Genomic DNA, 22,057 nt, shown 5'->3' with positions numbered 1-22,057 from the left:
TTCTATATTAAGAGACTTTATTGTTATGGTCAGTTAATAAAGTAAGAACATAATATAAAGCAGTTGATCCAGAAAACTTGCAGTTTTTTTACACATGAACCGCAGTTTTTGTTATTTCTTTTGTTTTCTTCTTCTTTTTTTTAAATCTTTAAATCATTTTACCTTTATGTATAGTTCTTTTCGCTTTCTTATTTTTATATTTTTTAATAATTTTGGTCGTGTGAGTCAAAAAGTTTTGCCTTTTTTTTAAATAAAATGCATAAACGATACTTTATATTAAGAAGCCAAAAATAGGTAGTTCAACTCTCCATACATCTTAATTGTTTCGTAAATGGATCCGATTAATTATAATTATTACCTACCAATGTGTGGCTTCTTAACACACAGTTTCGTGTATGCATTGCATTTTTAAAAAATTAAAATTTTTGGCTCACACAACCAAAATTATTAAAAAATATAAAAGTAACGGAGCAAAAACAGGATTATACATAAGAGTAAAAGGACTTAAAGATTAAGAAAAAGAAGAAGAGAGCAAAAAAAAATTAAAAACTGCGGCTCTTGTGTAAAAAAACTGTAAATTTGCTGGATCAGATGCTTCATATTTTGTTCTTACTTTATTAACTGACCACTGACCATATAACATTAAAGTCTTTTCATGCACTAATTCTCCAGCATGTCATATTTCTTTAAAATAAAAAAATCCGCTAAGGATGCACTTGGCTGCAGATGATTTTTTGAGGAATATTTATATACATTTTGAAGTATTTATTAAACAAAATATATTTGCTGAGCAAAGTAGATTTTTTACTTTTTCCTATTGCCAGGAAAACTTAAAACGATTGAAAATTCTTGCCAACTTTCAAACATGTTGTAAATATAGTCTATTTTACGAAGAAAAAGTCTAAAAAGTATGTTAAAATACCCCACTTACCTCCAGACATAGCATCCACTATAAACTAACAAAATAGTACACGGCTATAGTTCTAAATGAAAACCAAATAATGCCCCAATATTGTTGTATAACACACTAAATTTTATTTAGTCAGCTGTCGTTCAATCCCAACTTTACACTAATATGTCAATAGGCATGGCCACGGCCCCCCCAGCTTGTCTCTTGCTTTAAAGTATAATAAATTTTCATCCAAATTATACACACACAATGTAATGTGCAACATCTTCATGTCTGGCCCCTCCCCTAAAAAATTTTTAGATGGGCGCCCATGCATGATCTGCTTGTATTGTTCTACCCTTAAGGGCCGTTTATGATTCTCAAAAACCAACAGAGCAAGGTTCATATAAAATTTCTCAGGGTATACCTATAAACTTAGATTTTTACCTTTTGGCCAGGTTTTTGGGCGAAATTCACCACTGTGCGACGCCCTATTGTTAAGTGTGTATGAGCTTCATTCTTTGAGTTCCCTGTGTAAAATATGTGTGTGTATTCAAATCGTCTTCTGTTGGTTTCTTTATTGATATTTTTGAGACTAGTAGTTGTTCCTTAGTCTATTAGGCATCCAGAAGTTTGATAATTTTTGGGTCTGTAAACAAACAAGAAATGGAGAAACGCGGAAAAAGAAAACAAGATGTATCTCATAGAACATTTTAATACAAAAAATATAATAATTCAGTCTTTACTTTAAAATATTATAAATTCTAAATCGTCAGGATATTATTTTCACAACGTGTTGGTGGATAAACTGGGTAAACAAGGCACGGAATTAAAAACAAAATCAACAAACATACGAAAACTTGGATATCATAAAATTTAGTTTACATTAAAGTAAGTATGTTTATTTTAATGTAATAATGTTTTACTAATAATTTTACGTTAGTTTAAGTAAAGGATGTTAGTGTAATATATTCAGTTCAGTTTGAAACAGGCAATTATAAACGTATTAAAGAAAGGTGTTTTATTTATATGTATAAAAATGTAATAGATTATACTAAAAATAAAAACCAATTTGCTAAATTTATCTGCATTATTTGTTTGCAGGAGTCAGTATGAATTAATTACATTGAAAATTGCGACGAACTATCCATTAAACACAACATAATTATTCTTATATTTTATATAATATAATAATTATTATAATATACAGGATGTAACAAAAACGCAGGTCGTGAATTAAATTAAAACGTATTCTGGGACTGAACTTAGTACAAATTTGCAGATAAAAAAATTACAGCCCTTTCAAGTTACAAAATGAAAATCAAAAACCTAAAACACTATTTTTTATTGAAAACTGGCATGCGGCATTATTGCGGCAGGAACATCTTTAAATAAAAATACGTTTGTGGTACCATTGGTAAACACATTATTTTTAAAACTTTTTTCCTCTTAGAACGTTTTCTATACGCCAGTTTTTACCTAGATATTTTGAACATTTTTGACATACACCACATATTTATATGGTTATGTAGGGTTATAGAATATTATTTTCATATTATTTATTAGCAGGTCTCTGTAAACTTAAACATATACAAAAATATGTATGTTTCAGTATATGTATGCAGATAAAAGAAGAAATTGTATGAGAACTATGCCGTCAATTTTCAGTGACACATGCAGCAACAGTGGAACATCAAACTTTCCACCTATGGACGGGATAAATGAATTAAAAGTGTCCCCTGTTAAGATAGACAAAACGCCCTCACTCACAGAATTCATTTTTTTTACATTCTACTGTCTAAAAAGAGGCTCAGCTCAATTTTAACCTGCCAACCCACGTCGACCCCCCCCCCCCCTCAAAAACGTCATTTTCGATTTTTATTTTTTTCATGTGGGATTCAATTACTTTTAAAATTTCAAAAAATTCACACGCATAGTTGAAGATTCTACAAAAAATGTCTATTTATTATAGAGCCGGGGGTTAAGTACCTAGACATGACTTCAATTTTTTTTTTCGGAAGAGAACATATAAATTTTGGTGGGGATGACTACAGGTTTATTTTACTATTTTATTTTACTATTTACTACAGGTAGGGGAGCCCAAGCGGGGATTTTTGCAGTTACTCGAGCGCGTCAGATTATCATATGGGGAGAAATCTGGTACCCTGCAGATGTACCTCTACCATATATTGGCTCTTAACACAGGGGAGTTCGTTAAGAGGGGCCCGAAAAAAAAAATCTATCCTTAAAAAAACTCGAAATTGTCAGATTAAGATAAGGTAAGTTAAGCACATGCAAAAGAGTGTATATTTAAAAAATCTGACGATTTGAGCCGGGCATAAGGAAATGGGTGGGTCCCAAAGTTTCACAAGAAAAAAGCGAATATTTCGCGAAATGAATGACAGATCGAAAAACTAAAAAATATGTGCTTAATATTTTTTAAAAATCTATCGAATGATACCAAACACGACTTTCCACGGAGAGGGGTGGGGGTAAATTTAATATTTTAAATACGAATCCCGCGATATTTCGCGAAATGAAGATCAGATCGAAAAGCAGTAAAATACACTTATTCAATATTTTTGAAAAATCTATCGAATGGCATCAAACACGACCCCCTACGGAGGTGGGGTGGGGGGCTACTTTAAAATCTTAAATAGGAACCCTCATTTTTTATTGCAGATTTGGATTCCTTACGTAAAAATAAGTAACTTTTATTCGAAACATTTTTTCGAATTATGGATAGATGGCGTTATAATCGGAAAAAACGATTGTTGGAAATGGAAAATTAAATTAAAAAATGGCAAGCGCCCGCTAAAATGGAGAACTTTACTTAACTTTTTTTGATTTTAAGACCTACTCTTCACATCCCAATAGGTCCCCAAAGCGCTCGAGTGACTGCACATTTAGCATACTTTGCTCCCCTACCATATTTTGTGTACTTTATACAAAACTATATTTCTATTTTTTTTTTGTTTCAGATATTACCGTAAGGCTCGGTCCCTTCAAAAATCCATAAACATGTTTTTATGGAGTTTTTGGGTGTTTAAATAGGTTTCTCCCATTTTTGAATGTTCTAAAGGAATCAGTTATTTTAATTTACAGCCTATAAAATATATATATATATATATATAACCTATAAAACACCTTGACTTGATCTATTTTGAAGTCTATGAAATAGAGAAAATCCTCAAGAACCTCTTAAAAAAGCAGTTTGGTCGTATTTTAAAGGTGATAAACGTTACGGAAAAATCTGAAAATAATTAAAAACATTGTATTCTATGATTAATAATTTATATGGGAAATAAGCCACAACTAAATTGAAAAAATAATTTTATTTACGTTTCGACGCCCAAATCGGGTGTCGTTGTCAAAATACAAAATATTACTAAAATGAACAAAATTGTTGTTGCTAAGTAAAAAAATTCTTCGAATAATTTATTTAATCTGACTCATTTATATTGGCAATTCAGACGTATATTATAGAAATTTTACTGTCATCGTTGCATTTGGTTGTCGTTTTAAAGACAGATAACATGCTATGATTTTTTTGTGACGGATATACTTAAGTTAGGATTGATTTCATGTAATCGAATGAACTATCTTTTAGTAAAGTCGTCCCAGGAAAGCAACTCATAAATATTGGCGATATCATTTTAAAGTCTTCTACTTTAAAATGTATAATATACATCTGAATTGCCAATATAAATGAGTCAGATTAAATAAATTATCAAAAGAATTTTTTTACTTAGCAACAACAATTTTGTTTATTTTAGTAGTATTTTGTATTTTGACAACTACACCCGATTTGGGCGTCGAAACGTTAATAAAACTATTTTTTCAATTTAATTGTGGCTTATTTCCTATACAAATAGTTAATCATTGTAATTTATCACACAAAATAAAAAATAGACATGCAGCCAGCTTTAAAATAAGTTTATGAATTTTGATTTATTAGATATCTTGTGCTAAAACAGACATCTAAGGTAGTACGCCTACGGCAGCGTCATTAAATAATTTGTCAATTTTTTTAATTTTATATTTTGACATAAAAAAAGGTTTAAAAATTAATAAAGAGAAAACAAAAACAATGATAATTTCAAATACGAGGAATACACACGCAATAGAATTAGACGGGAAACAACTAGAGCAAGTGGAATATTTTAAATACCTAGGAGTAATAATCGAAGCAAATGGTAAACAAGACATGGAAATAAACGAGAGAATGGGACGAACAGGAAGCTTATTCAACGCTATGAAAACAACATTTTTGGGGAAAAAGAGATACCGGAGAAAGTAAAAAACGGCAGTCGTTAAATCAGTAGTTAGACCAACAATCATGTATAGCAGCGAGACATGGACATTGACGGTGTAACAAGAAAGAAGAAGATTTTCTGTTGGAGTGAATGCACAGAGAGTGATAAACTCCAAACAGACGTAGGAAAAAGAAGACCTACTTAATGTAGCCAAAGGAACAAAAATGGATGGTTTCTACGTTGAAGAAGCCGAAGTAACTAGAATACTACTTTGCAGTAGTACTAGTATGGAACTATGCAAATGAAAACAGTATACTTGATAGAGAAAGGGGATGAAAAAAATTATGAATAGATAAATGTAACTTGAATGGCTAGCTAAATATGCAAGAGAATGGCCACTTGACACTCAAGGAAGGATTCTGCCAATTTGCACGCCTATTTTTGACCAGACAATAAATTAAAGGAAATGATAATGATGGCTAGAAAAGAAGATATTAAGATAATGTTCAGAAGATAGATAGAGTAAATATAATAATATAATGAAAATAGAATAAATTTTTGGGCGCCAGAAGAAGGCTAACTAGGTTAACACTCTTCCAGGTATTCTACGCTGCTATAGAGTATATTAAATTTGTAGTACAAGTATATTAAATGTATAAATTTAAAGAATTAAAAAAAAATTCACAATAAATGTATATATTTATTAAATATAACTACTAGATATTCACAATCTCTGAGTTAAAACAAGTGACTAGTATGTGACTCTAAAATGACAAGAAATGGTAGATACTAGTGAAAGTCATTTACAGATTTATACAATTAAATAATGTAACAATAATGTGAATGAGGTTAGAAAATTTTTACAAATGAGTACCTCTAATATAGGAAGTACAAACTACACCTAGATTAGTATGAACCCTTCACCAAATAACACTTGTACGATTGTAATACGTACACCCTAATTGAATACTACCTGATATTAGAACAATGAAAATACCTAATGTATATAATATATATTATACAACTCTCAATGAGTTGATGGGTAACAAGTCCCTAAATGAACCAACTTAGTACTGGATACAAAGATCCTTTTCTGACTAGTGGTTCTAAATACTAACAGCAAGTAAAACTAGTACCTTCCTGAGGGGATGGGTATTAGGGATTTATTCGAATTTAATATAAAAAGTTTAATAGCGAAAGTTAAATAATATTTACCAAAAAATCTAATAAAAATTGAAAATTATGAAGCAAGTTAAATGATTTTAAATTTAGGTGAATTGAACTAATATTATTTTTAAATTAAATGAGGAAACAAGTCTAAAATTAATACAAACCAAGTGAAAAGAACATGTAGGTGGAGAATATTCGAGCTCGAAACTTCTACCAGGAATTATATAAATTTGGGGAACACTACTAACTGTAAGGTATGGCTGTTATATCTAAAATGTACTTAAATTTGTGGAGAAAGAAAAACATATATGTGTAATTAAATTATGAAAGTATGAAATGTCCTGAATATTACTAGAAAAAAAAATATGTCTTTAACTGGTATGAACAAATGTCCCCCAAAACAAACCCCTTTTCACATGTTCCAACAACGATCCTTGGTGTCTGGTACCAAATCCGTGGAACGAAGTTATCACCGAAGTGGTGCAACTGCCCAATAGCTAATGAAACTACCCTCGGAGGGTGCAGGATGATGAATCAATACAAAAACAAATGGGAGACGGTATCCTTTGGCTTGTTCCCTGATTGATCGAACGTTGGAAGTGTCTGCTCTCGGTGTTAGAGAGGGTTTACCATCAGTAATGAGATTTCTCCAGAATGGCTAAAAACAAAAATATTCCCAGTTTATTTCTAATAAAACAGGTTTGAAAGAGCAGTAAGAAGACAAGTTAACGAGGAGGTTTTTAGAAGACTCCAAAAAACCGACCTTTCATTGACCCAAAAAACCTATCTAGCTTGACATTTTAACCATGGGTTGTGATAAGACTTTTAACAAATATGGCCTTGATTCGAATAGACAAGGAGAATTACAATTTACATGTAGAATGTCTCTTTTTTTTTTTTATCTTAACAAATAATATATTTGGTTTTTTTTTTTTCAAATGAAGTTGTACATGTTTTGTATAAAGAAATAGGTACTGTAAAAATATATGAACATACTAGATATGGGAAAAGAATTATGAAGTCTATGAAGTAAAATTTAATAGGTTTCAGGAAGAACTTTTCAAAACAAAGAAATTTTTTTTTGTCAGAAAAAGTTTCAGAACTGGAAAATTTTGATGAACATAACCACATATTAAGAATATTATTAAAGATCTTTTCTGGATACATTATAGAAACTGCAATATTCTACATAAAACCAATCGATGACTTGATTTAAATTAAATCTATAATGAGAACTATAATTGCCAAAATTATGATACCATCTTAAGAACTATTATAAAAAACATACCGGCGTGAGATCCGTTTTCTTACAGTTCCATTATTCCGTCACTTTAATTCACCCAAAAAAAACAAATATAACTTGCAATAGCAATAATTGAACTATGCAACAGGAAATAACTTATTTAATTTACAAAGAAATTCACGCCGCCATCTGCACTCACATGACACTCCCAAGTCAATGGCCTCCCTTCACCGTTCCGACCTCGTGACAGCTGGCGACAGGCGTCAGTACCAACCTCACGAAATATCAATGTGGCCACGATACACCCAGTATGACGTCGCTAAGGGAATTTTGTGCGAACGGGTTTTTAATATTATAAGAAAATAATTTTAACAATAATCCAATAAGGTGTTCCCATTAATAATTAATTAGATAAGTGACGGAACGTCACATTCTCCTCCTACTGGGAGAAAAAAAAAATTTAATAAATTTTTTTTTTTTTATATCTCTAAATATTAAACTAAAGTAGTAGTAGTGTATTATTTCTCGTCGATTCGCAAGATTACAAATAACTACAAACCATGCCTCAGGAGAAAGCAGGATGGTCACTGCAGCAGATATCATGAACCGCAACAGATGACTCGAAGTGATATTAAGATATCCTCGGCATTTTGTCTAAAAGCCAAAGATAAACTAAATAATTTACTAAAGTTCATAATGACAAATAAATGTCGAATGGGCCCTAAATCCAAAATTGAACTATCCAGGGACATCAGCTTTATAAAGTGTATATCCAAGGACGAACAACCAGGCAAAGGTGTGAGCCTATTCGTACAATAACGCAAGTAAATATACTAAAGTAAGACCAAAGAAATCAATAACTAAAATAAGTGAAGAATCGAACACTTAATCCAAAACTGAACTAACAATGGACACCAGATTCGTACTAGCATATCCAGAGAAGGACAATCAGGAAGATTTATGGAACGATTCTCACCAATATCAAATAATACAAATAATAAACATACCAAAGGTATCCAAACTCATTAACCAAAATAAATGTGGAACCGGACACTCAAAGACATCCAAAGTCGGACTATCAGTGGACACCAGATTCATAAAAGCATATCCAAAGAAGAACGACCAGGAAGATTTATTGACCAATTCACACCAATACTAAATCATAGAAATAAATTAGGTCTACGTACACCCACATCCGGTAACACGAACCTATCCAACCGAATAAACAAAATAAGTGAAGAATCGGACACTTAATCCAAAATCGGACTATCAATGGACACCAGATTTATAAGAGCATATCCAAAGAAGAACGATCAGAAAGATTTTTGGACCAATTCTCACTAATACTAAATGAACTAAAATTGGTTCATGCTGGTATTCACACTAATTATAGCATCTTGCTACAACAGGGGTAGTAGAATAACCAAACATAGGTAAAGAACCAATTGTAATAATAAAATCTAAATAGAGAACTTACAAGTTCTATGACACCATGATACATGATAGAAAGAAAAAAAAATATGTTGAGAACGTGCAACCAATTTTAAATAAAACTGTAGATTCATGGGTTCTCGCATACATAGAATTATCCAGGAAATATTCCTGAATCTAAACAACAACTGATGCCTAAGGAAAGAAGTGGGAAAATACTAAAAAAAATTAATCATTTGTCTAAACACCCCAAACACCAAATTAACGAACTACTATGTATAGGGATAGTCAACAACAAAACATACTATGAAGTACGAGACATAATATAAACTAAATACTTCCCTATCAAATGGTAAACATGTAACTGGAATAATTAGACTAATTACACAAGGATGTGATGACGAATAGACGTCTGCGTACTCTGCCATGAAGACATAGGTTACGAAATCGGATAGCAGTGATCAGTTGCTGAATTTCGAACCCACGTATTCACTATCTAGAATTAACAGAGTATTGGCAGACTAGTTCAGAAGAAGAAATCCATACACACATCAAAATTCCAAACTAATTCCAGAATCATATTGTCTAGGGCATAAAGATATAAATTATTACAAAGTATTCAAGAGATCCGTGACAAATATCAATACAGTAACCAATATCAAATTAAGACCCACAACATCTTTCCTATATGGCAAATCCAATAAGAAGATAATAAAGGATATATTTAAAAGATAGTATGTAATCAAATATCAAAAATAAAACACACAACCTGAGATAAGTAGTGTATAATATCGTTAGTTCCATAGTTCCATAATAAATATCAATATTAAACCAACTTACTTGTATGAGCCTACATATTCAAATATAAATCTATAATAATCAACACCCTTCTATAATAAGGTGTGAGGTGTACACACTAAAAATACAAGTGAAGTTCTTATTAAATAGATAATCCTACCGACAGGATTAGTTGCTAAATGTTGACTCATGGTAATTAAAGGGCACCATTAATAATACAAAAAAAAAATGATAAGCTCATACATAAGAGTATTACATAAATTATTAACCTAATGATTCCTAAATTGGAAGTCAGCTAACAACAATGCCAAAAGATAAAATTGCTATGTACCTGCCCTATATGGTGAATACAACATTAGACTATAATATCAAATAATAATAAGGATTGAGCTAAAGACAAATAGAGGAAGAGGTTAGCTCTAACAACCCTATAAAGTTAATCTTCTTCCGAAGATGACGAATCAACCTCATCCCTGGTGTTATCAGGCAGTAAATCCTTTATGTGAAATTGTCCAATTCGTTTGTTAGTCGAATTGTCCTTCAATTCATACACTAAAGGGGATATTACCTTCACAACCGTACAGGGAATATATTTCTGGCAAAATTTTGCCGAAATAGCATCACCCTTATTAGACTTTACAAAGTTTCGCTTCAACACTCTATCTCCAACGAAGAATCGCAGATCTCTTTTCCTCAAATTATACTGCTGCTGGTTCCTTAAATAGGAAGTTTTTAACTTCTTCCTAATGTCAGAAAAAATTTGAGGTAGAGTCTGGAGATCATCTAAGCGATGAAGGTTATCGGATATCTGAGGGAGATTTGTGGAAGTGTCTGAAATTGCACCAAAATAGTCACCAGATAAAGCAACATTTCTACCAAAATTGAGATATGCCGGAGAACATTGGGTCACCTCATGGACAGATGTCCTTATGGCTTGAGCTATGGAATGGATATATTGATCCCAAGCTCTGTGATCTGGGAATGTATAGGACCTAAGGGCTGTGACGATACTGCGATTCACTCTCTCAGTATGATTGGCTTGAGGATGGTAGGCAGCATTATAAAAGGTCTTCTGAACCTTATATTTAGCTAAAAGATCTTTAAAGGCCTTTGATACAAACTGAGGACCGTTGTCACATGACACAATTTGGGGAACACCATACACCAAAAAGACTTGTTCCTCCAAATATTTCAAAATTGCTGGAGTTGTGGCCTGACGAAGAGGACAAACTAAAGGAAATTTGGTGAAATAATCCACAACTACCAAGCAATAGGTATTACCCTTGTAGCTCCGAGGATACGGTCCAATGAGATCCATTGAGATCATCTGCCAAGGAAAATTAATGTTCCTGAAGGACCCCATAAGTCCAGCTTGTGGTAAATTACTTGGTTTACAAGTAGCACAAACCATGCATTTAGAAATGTACTTTTTAATAGACTTCCGCATGCCAGGCCAATAATATAATTCAGCAATACGGTGATAAGTCTTATAAAACCCAAAATGACCAGCTGTAACTTCATCATGAAACATATGCAGAATATTTTCCCTATTTGGTGTAGGTACAACTATTTTCCACTCCGACATATTGGATAAGGACTCTATAGGACTTAAGATGTGTTTGTACAGTATATTGTTCTCTACCTTAAAATCAGGATAATTTTGTGGGTCTTGAGTGACCCTATCAATCATATTGTGATACCACTCATCAGGAGTTAATGTGGACAAATCTAAAACATTAAGATCATGGACACGGGAAAGAGCATCAGCAACCACTACACCGTTGGCCTTTCGATGAACAATTTTATATGAATAGGCAGCCAGTTTGCATATCCATCGGGAAAGTCTCTGAGATGGGTTTTTCATACTATGAAGCCATACCAAGGAACTATGGTCCGTAATTATAGTGAAATTACGACCCTCTAAATAATAACGGAATGCTTCTAACCCATGTATGATAGCTAAGAGTTCTTTCTCCGTGGTGGAATAGTTTTTCTGGGCCTTATTTAATTTCTTACTCGTGTAGGCTATGGGATGTTCAGAGCCATCTTTCAACTGAAACAACACGCCACCAGAAGCAGTATTAGAGCAATCAGTCATCAAATAAAAATGCTCGTTAAAATTAGGTGACATCATAACCGGTGCGCTAGTTAAAGCCTCTTTAACGCGCCTAAAAGCTTCATCGGCCTCAGGAGTCCAAGTAATGGTCTGCCCTTTTTTCCTGTTCTTCAGAAGATCAGTAAGGGGTGACAACAAGGTAGAGTACGAAGGTACAAACCGGCGATAATATCCACACATTCCCAATATCCTACGGACTTGGGTGGTGGTCTTAGGTATAGGGAAATTCTTAATAGCAACTATTTTCTCAGGATCAGTCCTTAGACCCTGATTATCAACAACATAACCCAAAAACTTAAGACTAGGGCGACAAAACTGACACTTATCCAAATTAATCGTTAAATTAGCTTCCTTAAGACGTAAAAACAACTTATCTAAAATTTCCATATGAAGGGCAAAATCAGGGGTGACAACCAAAATATCGTCCAAATAATAGAAAACATAGGGCTCTAACTGTGGACCAATGACTAAATCCATCAGACGACACATTGTCTGGGGAGCAGAAACAAGACCGAAAGGCATGGTGACAAACTGGAACAGTCCTTTACCACTGACAGCAAAAGCAGTATACTTCTTGCTCTCTTCACTCAGTGGGATCTGTAAGAAGGCCTTAGACAAATCAATCGAAGAGATATATTTGGCATTCTGAAGTTTGCTCAAAATCACGTCGATTCGGGGAATTGGATAAGCATCCCTGTTAGTGGTGATACTGTTTAGTTTTCGACCATCAAAGCAGATCCTGAAGGATCCATCCTTCTTCTTTGTTAACCAGAGTGGGGAACAATAGGACGACGTTGAATGTTCTATGATATTTAAAGCAAGCATCGAATCTACTTCTTTTTCTAAATCTGCCTGCCAGGCTTGAGGTATGGGATACTGATATAATCTGAAGGGAGTAGGATTTCCCACCTCAATAGTGTGAGATATTAATGAAGTACGACCTAGTTTGTCATTTGAAGAAATAGTAGTAAACTGAGAGATCATATTCTCCAATTGCCTTTGTTCAGCACTAGATAAACTGGAAAAATCATGAATAGCACTAAGAGTAGACAGATTGAATTCAGATATGGAAAAAGAAAAATCAGAACAACTTAAGGTGCTATTAAATGCATTGAAGAAGTCCATACCTAAAATTATAGAATTCTGTACAGAAGGAATAACATAAAATGTAATTTGCCTACATAAGTTTGCCACTGTGATTTCAATTTGGAGTTTGCCTGTAATAGACTGAACTGTACCATCTGCTGTAGATACTTGCAAGGATGAAATGGGCATAATGGGAATATTAGCAATTTTCAATAAATTTAATGAATGTGCCCCTATCAAAGAAATATTAGAGCCACTATCTAATAAAGCTAAACACGGTTGTCCTAAAATTTGTATAGGTAGATACGGCCTATTATCATTTTGTTTCCTAACCAATAGAGAATTAATATCTAAGTCTAAAGTATTTGGTTGGCTACAACCGTTATATGGAACTACTTCACTATCAAAATTATTATTATGCTTAACACTACTAATTAAAGAAGAATTTGTGGATTTGTAATCATGTGAACCCTGCGAATTCAACGTATCCTGACAAAAAGTTAATTTCTGGACTGATTTTGATTTGTGGTGTGTGCTTGTTTCTTGAACGGTACTCTCTTCCCTTTCCGACTGGAAGATGGGTTTGAGTTGCTGGGTGTGCTTGGGCCGACGGTCTCGTTGTCTGATGGAGTTTGATTCCCTGATTGGGAGGTGGACGGAGAAACGCTCAGGGGACGGAACTCCGACATTTCGTTTCCCGAACACTTAGAACAGTTCCTTTTAAGGGTGTTCTCTAGGCCACAACCATGGCAGAAAATACGGGTTTGAGGAATCCTACAATTGTAAAACGGGTGGCCAACCTGACCACAATTCCAGCAGACAACAGAACTAACAACAGAAACATTATGTTCATGACCCTTATTTTGCCAAGAACGTTGCCTAAAGGAAGTTGGCTGAGAAGAAGAATTAGAAGAGGATCTAGATGTGGATGGAGGTTGAGAAGACCAGGATAACGTTTCCTCCAAACGTTTGCACTTTACAGTGAGGTCATCAATGTTCTGAATGTCCATCAGAGCTAATTGTTAATGGTAAAAGGGTAATAGACACTTAAGGATAATTTTAATTTTAGATAAATCTGACAAAGGAGTGTCTAGACGACTACACATACCTAATATAGTATTAATAAACATAGTAACAGATTCCCCAGGTTTCTGCTTATGATTTTTAATTTGATCTAGTAAATCGTCCTGGAATGAGTAAGGAAGAAAATCTGACTTCAACCTTTTAATCAGATCCAACCAACAAGAAAAACTACCCCTATTATTCATAAACCATGTAAAAGCTGGACCGGTGAACAGTTCAGCAGAAGCAGCAAACAAATCCTCTTCAGAGACACCTCTAGACACACGAAGACATTCAACCCTTTCTAAAAACGACATTACATCAGTGTGCTGTTTTTCACCAGAAAATGAAATACCCCATTTGTGTACTTGCACAGGTTTGGGGTAGGTGAAGCTAGATACGTTGACGGGAGCATTAGGAGTAGAGGTAGCTACGGGGTTAACTCTAGAATCAAGTTCACCCTCTAGGGTTAATATTCTAAGAGAAACAGACTTCTTAAAAGGTTCCTGTTCTTCAGTAGCACAGTGTAACAAGTGTACACGGCCAGAAATATGGGCTAAACGAGATGTTAATCGCGCGTATTCTGCATCATTTACAGTTCCCCGAAACTTCTCGATTTTTTTAGACAAGCTGTCTAATGTTTCAGAGATTCCTTTCTGTTGTTCCTCAAAAGGAATATGTGCAGCTGAAATTTGGAGAAAACTCCTATTGCCTGCTTCTTGTTTTAAAGCACCCCGCAGAAGATTGCGTTTTCTATCGACTGTTGCCAACTCCTCTGGTACTACGTCCCTAATATTCAACTCATAGTCCAATTCGTCCACCAGAAGATGTTCCACTTTAAAAGCACACATGATGATAACAAAATTATTGACAAACAGTCCAAAGATCAGAAGTATGAAATATAACTAAGTTTGCACGCAGAATATATAAGTACTGAGAAAAGATTAGCAACACACCAACAAAATCAAAACGGCCAGCAAATATATATTATCAGGTATATAAGCGAATAAATAAATAAGATCAAGTAAATAAATAAATGATCCAGTAAATAAAGTATACTTAAGAAAATCTAGTACCTAAATACTGGAAATAAATTTTTAGTTATATGTAACTTACTACCACTCTAGAAAAAAAATATATATGATCAACGCTTAAGTGTACCTCCAAATATACCACTATTGGATGGAGGAATAAAATATATGTTGTATGTAATATAAGTAATAGCAATATTAAATATAAGTTCCCAATAAAATACAAAATCTAATCTAGAATGTGAGTTGCACAATCATAAACTATAATGAGGTCTCAAAATATGGAAAAAAAATAAATAAATACAGCGTATAAGAATACCTGATAAATATCAGAAAATATTAACGATAAAATAAATAAGTAATAAAATGAGTATAGATATACCAACGGAAATAACAAAGAAACTTCAGATAAAAGAAAAGAAATGACCTAAATGAACTGTCTTAGACCAAAAATAAGGCACCACGTTGGGAAGCCGATGTAACAAGAAAGAAGAAGATTTTCTGTTGGAGTGAATGCACAGAGAGTGATAAACTCCAAACAGACGTAGGAAAAAGAAGACCTACTTAATGTAGCCAAAGGAACAAAAATGGATGGTTTCTACGTTGAAGAAGCCGAAGTAACTAGAATACTACTTTGCAGTAGTACTAGTATGGAACTATGCAAATGAAAACAGTATACTTGATAGAGAAAGGGGATGAAAAAAATTATGAATAGATAAATGTAACTTGAATGGCTAGCTAAATATGCAAGAGAATGGCCACTTGACACTCAAGGAAGGATTCTGCCAATTTGCACGCCTATTTTTGACCAGACAATAAATTAAAGGAAATGATAATGATGGCTAGAAAAGAAGATATTAAGATAATGTTCAGAAGATAGATAGAGTAAATATAATAATATAATGAAAATAGAATAAATTTTTGGGCGCCAGAAGAAGGCTAACTAGGTTAACACTCTTCCAGGTATTCTACGCTGCTATAGAGTATATTAAATTTGTAGTACAAGTATATTAAATGTATAAATTTAAAGAATTAAAAAAAAATTCACAATAAATGTATATATTTATTAAATATAACTACTAGATATTCACAATCTCTGAGTTAAAACAAGTGACTAGTATGTGACTCTAAAATGACAAGAAATGGTAGATACTAGTGAAAGTCATTTACAGATTTATACAATTAAATAATGTAACAATAATGTGAATGAGGTTAGAAAATTTTTACAAATGAGTACCTCTAATATAGGAAGTACAAACTACACCTAGATTAGTATGAACCCTTCACCAAATAACACTTGTACGATTGTAATACGTACACCCTAATTGAATACTACCTGATATTAGAACAATGAAAATACCTAATGTATATAATATATATTATACAACTCTCAATGAGTTGATGGGTAACAAGTCCCTAAATGAACCAACTTAGTACTGGATACAAAGATCCTTTTCTGACTAGTGGTTCTAAATACTAACAGCAAGTAAAACTAGTACCTTCCTGAGGGGATGGGTATTAGGGATTTATTCGAATTTAATATAAAAAGTTTAATAGCGAAAGTTAAATAATATTTACCAAAAAATCTAATAAAAATTGAAAATTATGAAGCAAGTTAAATGATTTTAAATTTAGGTGAATTGAACTAATATTATTTTTAAATTAAATGAGGAAACAAGTCTAAAATTAATACAAACCAAGTGAAAAGAACATGTAGGTGGAGAATATTCGAGCTCGAAACTTCTACCAGGAATTATATAAATTTGGGGAACACTACTAACTGTAAGGTATGGCTGTTATATCTAAAATGTACTTAAATTTGTGGAGAAAGAAAAACATATATGTGTAATTAAATTATGAAAGTATGAAATGTCCTGAATATTACTAGAAAAAAAAATATGTCTTTAACTGGTATGAACAAATGTCCCCCAAAACAAACCCCTTTTCACATGTTCCAACAACGATCCTTGGTGTCTGGTACCAAATCCGTGGAACGAAGTTATCACCGAAGTGGTGCAACTGCCCAATAGCTAATGAAACTACCCTCGGAGGGTGCAGGATGATGAATCAATACAAAAACAAATGGGAGACGGTATCCTTTGGCTTGTTCCCTGATTGATCGAACGTTGGAAGTGTCTGCTCTCGGTGTTAGAGAGGGTTTACCATCAGTCATGAGATTTCTCCAGAATGGCTAAAAACAAAAATATTCCCAGTTTATTTCTAATAAAACAGGTTTGAAAGAGCAGTAAGAAGACAAGTTAACGAGGAGGTTTTTAGAAGACTCCAAAAAACCGACCTTTCATTGACCCAAAAAACCTATCTAGCTTGACATTTTAACCATGGGTTGTGATAAGACTTTTAACAAATATGGCCTTGATTCGAATAGACAAGGAGAATTACAATTTACATGTAGAATGTCTCTTTTTTTTTTTATCTTAACAAATAATATATTTGGTTTTTTTTTTTTCAAATGAAGTTGTACATGTTTTGTATAAAGAAATAGGTACTGTAAAAATATATGAACATACTAGATATGGGAAAAGAATTATGAAGTCTATGAAGTAAAATTTAATAGGTTTCAGGAAGAACTTTTCAAAACAAAGAAATTTTTTTTTGTCAGAAAAAGTTTCAGAACTGGAAAATTTTGATGAACATAACCACATATTAAGAATATTATTAAAGATCTTTTCTGGATACATTATAGAAACTGCAATATTCTACATAAAACCAATCGATGACTTGATTTAAATTAAATCTATAATGAGAACTATAATTGCCAAAATTATGATACCATCTTAAGAACTATTATAAAAAACATACCGGCGTGAGATCCGTTTTCTTACAGTTCCATTATTCCGTCACTTTAATTCACCCAAAAAAAACAAATATAACTTGCAATAGCAATAATTGAACTATGCAACAGGAAATAACTTATTTAATTTACAAAGAAATTCACGCCGCCATCTGCACTCACATGACACTCCCAAGTCAATGGCCTCCCTTCACCGTTCCGACCTCGTGACAGCTGGCGACAGGCGTCAGTACCAACCTCACGAAATATCAATGTGGCCACGATACACCCAGTATGACGTCGCTAAGGGAATTTTGTGCGAACGGGTTTTTAATATTATAAGAAAATAATTTTAACAATAATCCAATAAGGTGTTCCCATTAATAATTAATTAGATAAGTGACGGAACGTCACAACGGGGAGACAAAAATCCAGAGTCAATGCTATGGAAATGAGATTCCTGAGGAAAATAGCAAACAGAAAGAGGACAGACAAAATACGAAACGAAACAATTAGACAAAACCTAAAACTGGAACCAATCAATGAAAAAATAGTAGAGGGACAACTAAGATGGTTCGGGCACGTGTGTAGAATGTCGAACGAGAGGCTTACAAAACAAGTGTTCGAAACGAGAGTGCAGGGGAAAAACAAAAGAGGAAGACCAAAAGTTATGTGGGTAGATGAAATCAGGAAAGAAGTCGAGAAGAAGGGATTGACATTGGAAAGTGCAAGAAACCTAACGCAAGATCGAAAAGCATGGAGACTACAATGCCAAACTCAACTCCACCAGCCTTACACCTAAAGGTAGAAAGGCTTAGGACTAAGTAAGTAAAAAGTAAAAGTATTTTGACATCGATTTGCGAAGTAAAATTAAAATCTTTAAAGTAACCTGTTTTGAACTGAAATTGTGGTTAATTTATATTATAGATAGTAACTAAAATATTATATTAGGAAAAAATCATCAATATAATACCTTGGCCATGTTTAAAAAAAACCCATTAGACTCCAACATTCAGAAATTAAATACAATAAAATAACTACTAATGTGAAAGGTGTTAAACATTAATAAATGGCAAATTGAAGAGTCTCAGATGCAGAATCCACCAATTTAATAAAAATTAAAATGGTAAATATTAATTTAAAACTGAGATTTTCGTGTTGAAAGTTCTTTCTGGTACATCCTTAATCTGCGACTTTTTCAATTAATAAGACCGCAGACGACGAATATAGAAAACGAAAAGGAAACCATCACATTCTGCTTTCATTCGTCTGGGAAAAAAGGACAGAACTCAAATCCGAGTAAAGCTAGAAAAATAATAAATGATGGTTTTGCTTGTTTTCGATTTTCTCTAGAGGAGTGCACGCTAAAAAACGCTGCTGAGGACGCCTGAAATGGTAGAAACAGCCTGTCCAGCGGGCGTGCAACCCTCTGAATCGAAAACAAGCAAAACCATCATTTATTATTTATTAATAAATGGGTTAAAAATTTTAGGACGAATTCATCCAGTTGCTTTCGCCTTTGCGAGTGGTGCTTGATTCATGCACGTGTCTTTTTTTAATTGTGATTGATATGTCCAAAACATAGACCAACCATATGTATTTTCATATTAATTAAATTAATTGATTAGGATTTGGTAATTTTTTAAAGACTCTTAGAAAAAATATTGTTCCTAACGCTTGCAGAAAGTCTCTTTTCCGCACTCGACTGCTTGCCGAACTCCCGCTTCGCGTCGTTCAGCAAACTGCAGTCGCGTGCGGAAAATAATGACTTTCTGCACTTGTTAGGAAAATAACTATATTATCACAGTGGTAAAAGCCAAACTCGTCCGATACGTCTAAAGGTGGGAAACTACCAATATTATGTCAATTTATCCGATTCTATCACCAAATTTCCCACCTCTGTTAGTTTTGTCTTGTTTTATTTTATAAAGTATTACGTTTTTCATCTTTTGTGTTATTTTCCCGGTTATTAGCATGCTCGTCACTGTATATCGGAGAGCTTAAATATCAGTGTGCATGACTATAGGGCAAAAGGCTCGGATTTGTTACTTGATGACGTCGAACATCTAGATAATTTTAAAATTTATTAGTCCCCAGGTGCGTATAGCTTGAATAAGATGTATATCTTTAAAGGTTATAGGGTGTTATTAAACGGTAAAAGCGTATTTTTGACCATGCTACTTTCCAGAAATAGCAGCCTACCCTGCTATCCTCTCTTAACCTCTTCGTTACTAAAGACTTAATAAGGCGATTAAGGGAGACAAAGTATTTTCACTCCATAGGGAGTGAAGGTAAAAGTGACGTCGTGGTGTGTCATAACTTATTAACGTACTATACTATATTCATATTCTAGTACGTAAATATGTGTACATTTTAACGTTTGTTTATAAAACTTCTAGTGGTATTCAAATAACCACTGCTCAAAATAACATATTTAACATTAGTATACATAATTGCCCAACGACAAATTAAATATTATTATATTAAGGATGCAATTATGAAAATACAAATTATGCTGTACCTACTTGTTGGTTTTACTTCTCTAACAATTTTGTTAGTTAAATAAATAAATTATTTAAAAATAAAAAAAAATGATTTGTTATTTGAAGGAGATGGAAATTTTTTCAAATTAACGGCATTAACGGTCTTTCTAAAAAATACTGAATTTGACCCACCGATTAAACATTAAGATTATTTTCACACGGATGTGGGGGTCGAAGTAACAATTCCCACATGGTGTATGCTCTTACCTTGTAGCTTTTAAATATTGCCCCAAAAACTATTGAAACAATTACGATGACGATTCCCGTTCGTGGCCATTCGTTTATGCCAGTTGATCGAGTTTTTGGTCAAGTTGAGCAAGAGTACATGCCCATGTTTTTATAAAGTCACCAACAAATATTATGAAATCTATTCTAAGGAATAAAAGGTCTGCACGTTAGGCTCTGATTGGACTTTATATGACATAAACCATTCAGCACTTTCACTCAAAAAAGTTATAGGCATCAGCGAAGCCAAAGGAATAATCAAAATTAGAGGCAAAAAAACTGCTGGAAAAATAAAATATTATACAAAACAGAGGTTTTGTAGAAAAATGATGACTCTTCTAAAGGGTTTTCAATTTTAGGTACTTCAACCAAATAAAAAACTAAGTAACATAGTACTACCGGAATTGCCAATGAAACATGTTGTTAAGAAGACAAAACTGGATAGCTTATCATAATTTTTAGTTAATTTTTGAGGCAAAGAATGGGTATTATATCCAGAGTTAACTTGCTTAGATCTAATTTTGAAAACTCAGTATCGTGAAAATATAATTGAAAAAGTGCAGACCCGCGATCAATGTGACGATTTAGGAGAATGTTGCGCCTTCTGAAGGACGGCACACATGACATAATATGATTTATTTTAATTTACCTGCTCTATTACCTTTCAAACACGCAGAAATGCATTTTTAGTGCATATTTTTATTTTAATCAATTAGGGACAATCAAACTAAATTTTATCATTTGAAGACAATCAAATGGCGTTTTTTCAATAAAAAAAATAAAAAAATAAATAGAGCTTGCTGTTATTTAGAAATAGGGTAAATTAATAATAAAAAAAGTACATTTTTTCGTATTTTGTGTAATTTTTAGACTTTATTAATAGGAAACGGAGTGACAGTTTTTCTCATTCCCCGAAAAATATAAAAAATTGACAAAGTGCTATCTGAAAGTCTACTCCTCAATTACATTATGACCGTGTCGATTTTTTTTAAATTAGAACTTTTTCGCATATATATATATATATATATATATATATATATATATATATATATATAATACTAGTGACGTCATCCGTCTAGGCGTGATGACGTAATCGATGATTTTTTTAAATGAGAGTAGGGGTTGTTTGATAGCTCATTTGAGAGGTTATTTAATTTTCTATTCAGTAATATAGACATTAACATAATTATTTATACAAGGTGTACAAAAAAAATTTATTAAATTAATTTAGACAAAAGGAAGAAAAAAATTGTGTGTACACCCTGTATAAATAATTATGTTAAGGTTTATATTACTGAATAGAGAATTAAATAACCTTTCAAATCAGAAATCATACAACCCCTACTCTCATTTAAAAAAATCATCGATTACGTAATCACGCCTAGATGGATGACGTCACTAGTATTATATATATAT

General features: G+C 32.9%; 1 protein-coding gene and 1 long non-coding RNA gene across 3 annotated transcripts in view; one reads left to right on the top strand and one right to left on the bottom strand.

The window, feature by feature from the left end:
- LOC114327758 (PDF receptor-like) overlaps window positions 1-22,057 on the top strand; it is a 1,644,969-nt gene that overhangs the window by 540,646 nt on the left and 1,082,266 nt on the right. The window lies entirely within an intron of this gene.
- Window positions 5,826-17,893, bottom strand: LOC126879694 (uncharacterized). Its single transcript, XR_007696207.1, has 2 exons — window positions 16,363-17,893; window positions 5,826-6,063 (listed from the first exon to the last, which is right to left on the bottom strand). It is a non-coding gene; the product is annotated as an uncharacterized LOC126879694 (long non-coding RNA).

This window comes from Diabrotica virgifera, chromosome 2 (assembly GCF_917563875.1).
Source record: "Diabrotica virgifera virgifera chromosome 2, PGI_DIABVI_V3a".
Taxonomy (NCBI): domain Eukaryota; kingdom Metazoa; phylum Arthropoda; class Insecta; order Coleoptera; family Chrysomelidae; genus Diabrotica; species Diabrotica virgifera.
This window is presented reverse-complemented; position numbering and strand designations above follow the sequence as displayed.